This window comes from Leptinotarsa decemlineata, unplaced genomic scaffold (assembly GCF_025532065.1).
Source record: "Leptinotarsa decemlineata unplaced genomic scaffold, Ldec_3_MD MMD2_tig00078422_RagTag_RagTag, whole genome shotgun sequence".
Taxonomy (NCBI): domain Eukaryota; kingdom Metazoa; phylum Arthropoda; class Insecta; order Coleoptera; family Chrysomelidae; genus Leptinotarsa; species Leptinotarsa decemlineata.
In genome coordinates this window covers 19,611,090-19,619,753 of record NW_027412747.1, presented here as the reverse complement: position 1 = coordinate 19,619,753, position 8,664 = coordinate 19,611,090, and the positions used below count along the sequence as shown (strand labels likewise).

Here is an 8,664-nt window from a genome sequence, read left to right as displayed (position 1 = left end):
ATTATGATATAGGTCTAAGTTTATCTATTTCATTTAACGGACCCGTTATTTTTTATTACATTGGGTAGAACATTCGAAATTCTCTCTCGCACACCTTAACTTTGATTTTCCAACTTTAAAGACTGGCAGTGGTTATTTCTTGAACGGTTTTGATATATATTTCGATTGGTAAACATATGGGTGCATTCACCTGCTTGTTTGATTTAAATTTTTCATCTTGACAGGTTTTGTTTGGTAAACAAGTGGGCGAAGGATGATGAAAAAATAGATACAAAAATGTTTAATTAAAAATAGCCTTTAACATATTTCAATAGGCAATATACGACAGGTGTCTTCGACTATGTGTAAAGTTTTAAAAAAAGTAAATTTTATTCGGTAAACTAATAGCGAAGATCGATTTCTATTCGGACCTTAGACTTCAATGAAATGAATAATTTGAAAATATAGCAAAAACAAATGGCGAGTATGGGAATTGAAATTGGAATTAAAGTCAGTATTTTTTGCTTGAGTAGTATAAACGCCATCTAGTACAGCTTTCGTTAACGACGCCCTCTAGTGGTACTTCTAGTGGCTGCATTCCTCCTGATTGCATCTTTGAATAATAGATGGTGCAAAGACACTTAGCGAAATCTATAATAAAGATATCATTGTAAAGTTGAGGAGGAATCATAATACTGAAATAATGTATAATAGGATACTGGTGAATATAATTGTCACTATAATACACATTATACATCACAAACAATAAAGACATTTATAAAATGTATACGGTGGTAATGAGGTAGGTAGGTACCCACGATATAACAGGTTGTTTCACGACATGAAGGTAATCTACGAGATTATTAGTACTAACAATTGAAGGTCGTGAAGTAACTCTTCTGATGTATACTAGCGAAGTCCAAAATTCTGATGACGACACATTATTAACCTTGTTTTAAACAGATGACCTCACCCGGCAAATACATTTTTTCACAAAATGTCATGAAATTACATGAAAAATTAAATAATTAGTATTTTTATGTATTACAAGCTTTTTTGAGAATACGATAAATTTATTCATAATAGAAATTGATTCAGTTGTATATAACTTAAGTATCACAAATGTACTATAAACTTATACCTAATAGGCACTAATGAAGCATGTAAAAGAAGAGAATTATGTACCACAAGCGGTGTTGTCGGATTAAAGATCAGAAGGTAATAATTCATGGTGTTGTTTGTTAATTATTCAAGTAATAGGAAAATATACCTATTTACACGATAGGTAATTTTGAATCAACCCCATCCTCGAAAAACTTTATAAGGTATTTCACATTGTTTTAATGAGAGTATATGTTGTTCATGCCGCCATATTTAGTACCTAAGCCTTCTATAAAAAGTTTGTGAGTTTTGATCATTCTGTCGGAATAATATGTCAACCAGTACCAATAACCACTCCTGTTTTACAAAACATACAAATATTTTTTTCTGGTTGAAATAGGTTTCTCTGTCAACCAGCTGTCATTTCCATAGAAAAGACAACCCTAAAAAGGTGGATCTTGTGTGAACTAACTAGTGCACCGAAGCAATGACTAAAAAAAAAACAGAAGAAGGATTAACGACCTAGTCAATCCTTGAATCTTGTGTGAACTAACTAGTGCACCAAAGCAATGACTAAAAAAAAACAGAAGAAGGATTGACTAGGTCTTAAGAGGTTTGTTTGATTACTAAACGGAATAAGCTAATTATGTATCATTTAGAGTGTAACTAAGATGATTTCACTTTGGTTATTACATATAATTTTTCTATTCCTGTATTAGCAAATATCTAACTTTCTTATTTTTTTCTTTTAATTGAGTATATATGTTGACAGTAGTGCGATCTTTCGAAAATAGACCCTTCATATGGACACATTAAAATAGTAACATATACACAAAAATCAGGATTCCTAAATCTCTGATTCTGATTACCAGAGTTTCAGTTATATAGATAGAAACCGCCTCCATTTATTTTTTTAAAATAAAAATAATTTGTTCAGAAGTTATAGTCTATTTCAAAAGAGTGTAGAGTAATAAAATCTCATTAAGTATTCAAAAGCGCTACAGGGTGATCCGTCAATAAATTCTGTCACTTCCCTAGTCCGCATTGCAAAATTATGTCGTTTCATAAAGAGCAGGTAGGTATCACCCTGTTTTAAGGGATTTGTCCATTGTTATCGACGGATAAATACTGAGCCAGAGGCGCGCTAGTGGGATAATTGCCAAAAGAATATGCATTCATAAAAATTATATTATAGGAAATAAAAATTTAATACAGCAGAACAGTGTTATTAAAAAAATATAAAATGTAACAATAAAATATATACGAACCGAAATCGGGAAATACTCACAAACACACACGAACGAACTTTACGTATTGAAACACTTGTGGGGACTTTAAATCAATTTATTCACAAAAACGACAAGAACTTTACTGGATACGTTATTACAATTTGACACTTGAACAATACTAAAACTGTGAACTTCCCTTAACGTTTAACAACACTCTATTTATACCCTAATTGAATGTTCTAGAGATTACTAGGTACAATTTTCGAGAACCTTCCGAGAAAATAATTATTCAGACTACCCTTAATTCTAAACCCTAACCTAAGCAAAAGTGTCACTGTCACTGATACACTGGTCTCTGTCCAGATTGCTTATCCCGCTACAGTATATTTACAATTCAATTAAATTATTCTACATCAGTATAGTCTTCATCCGAAGAACTGTCATCATCCCCTGGTGTTATAATTATAGGGCCAACCACCTGATCGACCAAGTTGTCCAGTTCCCACATTTTATCTTCCTCTTTTAAAACATGCTGGATTGCTTTTTGCCAGTTTTCTGATGTGATTTCCATAATGGCTTGATCAAACAATACCTTGACATCTTTCATTTTAAATGTGGTATTGTGCCTTGCAACATATCCTTTAACTTGTGCCCATATAAGTTCTATAGGATTTAATTCGCAATGATATGGCGGTAGGCGCAGCACAGTTACTTTATACTTTTCTGCTACATCTTCTACGGCATATTTCATGAAGCGAGATTTATGTTGTTTTACTATGGCTAGTAGTTCCTTCTTTACTGAATTCGTCTCAAACTGAATACCTTTATTTGACAGCCAGTTAATAATTTCTTGCTTTCTCCAAGCTGAAGTTGGTACCTTCTCTAAGCGCCTTGAATGGTAGCTTGCATTATCCATAACCACGACCGAATCAGCTGAAAGAAATTTTAACATTTCCCCGAAGTAGTCTTCGAAGACATCCGAATTCATGTCCTCATGATAATCTCCCGTCCGGCACGACTCAAAGCTTAACAAACCTTCTTTTAAAAATCCGTCTTCGCTTCCAATGTGAGCAATTATAAGCCTCTTCCCTTTTCCCGAAGGCACTTTAATACCCGTCGAAAGGCCTTCTATGAAAGCTTGGCGAGAACTTGTTATATTTTTATCTTGCCACATTTTTTTGACTATATAACCTTCGTGTTTCCACGTCTCATCAAGATAAAAAATTTTCTTTTGCTCTCTGCGGTACTGCTTTATAGTTGTCAAATATTTTCGTCTCCAGCAAACAATTTCATCACTTTCCAGTAATAGTGCCTTTCGATTGTGCTTTTCCCAGGCAAAATTCATACTTTTTAAAGTTTTCCATAAAAGTTTTCTGGATATCAAAGGAATATCGTTATCTTGGCTTATCTCGATAAATATTTTTTCAAGAGTGGGTATTTCCTTTTTAAAATAAAACGAATGAACTTTTCTTCGAATGTCACATTTGGTGTCTTCATCTAAGATTTTTATTGGTCTTCCTGATTTTCTCTTGCATGGACTTACCTGGCCTGATATCTTTCTTTCTCGCAATAATTTAAAAATCGTGGACTGTCCAATTCCAGTCATTCGGGCACATCGCTCAACACTTTCTTGCACAGACAAACTAGGGTGATCGTATTTTATGCAATCATGTACATTTAAAATTATAACTTTTTCGCAAACAGATAGCGGAGAATTTTTTACACTTCTTTTCTTTGGAGTAAATGTCCCCATTTTATAACTTTTTCACTATTTCTATATCACAATATCACTGTACGTTTAATTGGTGTAGTAACAATTACTATTATAACTCGAATGTTTAAGACACCATTACAATATATTTAAACCCTTTTTCTTAATTACCTGGGTTTAATAGGTATTGCATGATTGGTGGGCAGGGTCAAAAAGGGATTATTATAATGACATGGCACCTCGGAACTAAGTGTTAACCCTTTTTTGAGAAATCATGCTCAAGTATATGAACCCAAATTGCATATTAAATAAGTTTACAAGAACCACTAAAATTAATCTTAATCTTTTTTTAAGAAATTTTACTTACCTAAATACATGTAGGTACTTAGTTTTAGACCAAATTACTTCCCAAAAATGGCCTTTTATTATTATCTATGTCTGTAATTTTTAATTTACTTTAATTATTAAGTTTAATAATCCTAAGATTTGCCTACGCCCATGGACGACAACGAAATTCAGGCAAATTTTATGACACTTCATGATTTATTACTCTACACTCTTTTGAAATAGACTATAGTTTTATTCAGGAAATTATTATTTGATATAATATTCAATAAATGATGCTGAAGGTGGGTTTAACAAATTGTTATTATATTGAAAATAACCTTGAAATGTTCAAAATCTGATTCCTACCAAAACCACCAAAAATCGAATAAATGTGGTTTTGGTGGGAATTAGTGGATATATCAAATGTAATATTCAATAAAATCAAGCATGTTTCAATCAAAATTAAAAGAACACTTTGGTGTATTTTTGCTGGTACAATAAAAAATATAAACTGAAAGGGAAAAACATATTATTTAAAATAAAAATGTTTTGCATACTTTTGCTAATGAAACATTGTACTGCTTCTTCCAGCTCTTTCGATTTATCAAGTTTTTCAGAGGATGAAAATAAGCTAATTAAAATTCAATTCACCAGTCTCACTACAACCTCTCCAGCTGGTGGAAATGTCATGATTTGGTGGAACAAGTATTTGGATATAAAAATGAATGTAGTTGGCTAACCTGAAAATGCGCACGAAAATAAAAACGAATTTTTGGACATACCGCTGTTCCACCACAACACATTGGTGAAAATAAAAATGTACCCTATTGTTTTTAAACATACCAATGTTCCTAACTATTCAACAAATTTGATCTGGCAGCACTGGATACGATGACTGCCATCTGGGCATTGAAGAAAGAACATTGACTTCGATAACTAAAATAGATAAAGAGATCTACTTCTAACACAAACTGAAGTGATTTCATTGATTATACTCAAATTATTGAGAATAGGAAAAATTCTTTCAAACAAATTTATGGAACATATTGTTAGTACTTCAGTTGTAGCAGAGATAAATTATCGCGTGAAAAATCTTTACCAATGCATTATGTACAAATTTATAAAATTTCTTAATGATAGGATGATTTCTCTTTTTTGTAATGTGGAAAAAATCAGTGAATCAATTCAACTCAATCAATTATATAAAATCTGAATATAAATCGCATTAAACATTGAATAGATAGTAATTATCATAAAGGAATTATTGCTGGTAATAAAATTGACAGCAATACTGAAACATTTAATTTATAGATTCCAAAGAAATTTGAAATAATAGATTTTGAATTATATTCAACATTTTTTTAAAATTTTTATATCATTGCTATATTTCTTTCAATACACGTTGGGCTTCTTATAAACAAGTTTCCTATGTGATGAAGTATCGTATCGAAATTCAATTTTGATGTTTACTTTCATTACAAAATACGCTGCGTATTGTAAACCTTTTGTAGGGTTAAACAATTTTTGCCGTCAATAAATGTTATTGAAAAAAATTCAAAAATTGCATGCATTGACAAGCAATAATGCTATTAGTGTCAAAATTCTCAACAGTCCTCTCGATAATTTATTTCGATTTAGGCGATGCAATTCATCAAAAAGGGAAAATTTCGTAAAGACGCGTTATTATTGATGGAAATCAGTTATTCTAACAGTTTATTCATGTAAATAGAAAATTTACACTTTATAGTACAAAAAATATTTTGATTCACAAAGTAAACAGCAACCAGAACTAGAGCACTTGTCTCGACGCGTGTCTCGCTAATCAAGTGAACATCATCAGGAGATAACTAAAACTGCAGGTTTTGATCATCTCCTAATGACTCCCGAGTTTAACTCATTTCTTGATGATGCTAACTTGGTTAGCGACACGTGAGTTTTAGTCACTTCCTCATAATACCAACTTGGTTAGCGAAATGGGCGTCGAAACAAGTGCTTTAGTTGGAATTATTTTACACCAGAGGTTCCAATTCCACCTATTAATTTAATATTTTTCAATGTAAAAAAACTGGCAAAAACGGCGAATCATCTGAAGATGTCCCATCACTCCTATCAGTACTGTTAAAATGAAGAGCTTATCTGACAACGCTCATCTACTGAAATGCATGAAAGACCGCAGTTGTCTATAGACACTTCGTGTTTCCGTGTTCTGCGATTCTGATTCTGTGGCTCCGCTATATTGTTGTCTGTGATGCTATGCTTATGGTAGCAAATTATTGCAGGTAGGAAATGAATTGATTTCAGGTTTCAATATTCAGGTCATAATTGAAACGGATTTTAATTTATTATTCTTTTATTTCTTTAGAAAATACTATAATTTATTCACTTCATGGACACTACTAAAATCAATATGAAGGATTTACTCAACAGGTGGGTAATAAAAGATTTTCATTTCTTTGGTGGCTAATATGAGAAAGTTGTAATGCAAATATTTATTACTGTCTTGATTCATGATTTCACAGGTAACCACATTTACCGAGAGTACCAACATTATGTAATTGTATGTGCCGAGTAGTTTTATCAATAATGTTATAATATATATACCTATATATAACATTGTGTTTCAGAATAAGAGGCTGGTCCTTAACCATTACGTATCATTCTGTTCTTTTCATTGTCTCCTACCCTGAAATATTCCTGGAGTATTTCTAATAGTATCACAATATTTTCACAAAAAAAACAACCCTTCTTTAAAACAACACTCCAATGAATTATTTCATTCACTGGTTGAAGAGTTCAAAGGTGTACCAAAGGTTTTAAATTTTGGAAAATATTGCAGTTTCAGTAACTGAGATATGAATGGATTCTTGAAAAGCGTGACATACTGTCGATGTTTCCCAATTGTAATTTTTGTACTCTACACATTTTTATTGGCTACACCAAAATATCTAAATATTGAGATTATTATCAGATTTGTGGATGATTATATTTTATATGTTGTACCAAATAAAAGTATCAATACCCTCTAGAAAATTTTAGTATGGGCTCCCTATAAACGTATGGGATTTTATGTGATAATAAAAACCGTTTGGAGAAAGTAATGAAATATATGAAAAGGAATATTGAAACTGGTCACATCCAGTAATTATTTGGAATATAACTTTGAATAAAAACAATTTTTGGGAAAAAAGATTTTTGGCATTTTGCTTCTCCATCTTTTACCAACTTCAAAATAAACGCTTAAAAAGATATGTAGATCATGCACAGAATATTCTTTCAGATACAAACTGGAAGAAGAAGCATATTCAATACAACTTCAAACATATAAACTTTGAATCACACAAAAATAATTTTTCCTATTCCATAACCTGGATGGGAAGTTATAACAGTAGTACTCAATTGATAATCGGATACAATTTCATTAAAAATAGGTCTTAGGGCTGATCAACACATCTTTGTAGGCTTTTATTTTGAAGTTGTAAAAAGATGGAGAAGCAGAACGCCAAAAAGCTTTTTTTTCCAAAAATTATTTTTATTCACTTACAATTTCTAATTTTCCTTTTTATATATTTCATTACTTCCTCCAAATGTTTTCTATTATTACTGAATTTAAATGTAATGACTTATTGACTTCATAAAATCCCAATCCCAACTACCATGATACACAATGTTGGTACTCTCAGTACATATTGTTAACTGTGATATGATGAATCGAGACAGTAAAAAAAATATTTGTATTGCAACTTTCTCATATTAGCTACCAAAGAAATGAAAATCATGTATTACCCACCTGTTGAGTAAATCGTCCATTTTGATTGTAGATACACCTCTTCCAATATTTCAGAGGTGTCAATAAAGTAAATAAATTATAGTAATTTTTAAAGAAATGTTAGAATTATAAATTAATATATGTTTCAACTATTTGAATATTGAAACTTGAAATTAATCAATTTCCTACCTAAAATAGCTTGCTACCATAATACACCATCAAAAATAGAAATATAACGGAACCACATATCGAAATCGCAGAACTTGGAAAACAAAGTGTCAAGTGTCTAAAGACAACTACGGTTTTTCATGCATTTCAGTAGATGAGCGTTGTCAGATAAGCTCTTCATTTTAACAGTACTGATAGGAGTGATTTGACATCTTCAGATGATTCACCGTTTTTGCCAGTTTTTTACATTGACAAATATTAAATTAATAGGTAGAATTGGAATCTCTGGCGTAAAATAATTATAACCAGAGCGCTTGTCTCGACGCGCGTTTCGCTAACCAAGTTAGTATAATTAGGAGAGGACTAAAACTCGCCTTTCGCTA

The 8,664-nt window shown here is 31.6% G+C and overlaps 1 long non-coding RNA gene across 1 annotated transcript; it reads right to left on the bottom strand.

Moving 5' to 3' along the window:
- Nucleotides 1–265: 265 nt before the first annotated feature.
- Nucleotides 266–5,243, bottom strand: LOC141487300 (uncharacterized). The gene is made up of 2 exons (XR_012468321.1): nt 4,905–5,243; nt 266–630 (listed from the first exon to the last, which is right to left on the bottom strand). It is a non-coding gene; the product is annotated as an uncharacterized lncRNA (long non-coding RNA).
- Nucleotides 5,244–8,664: the final 3,421 nt, after the last annotated feature.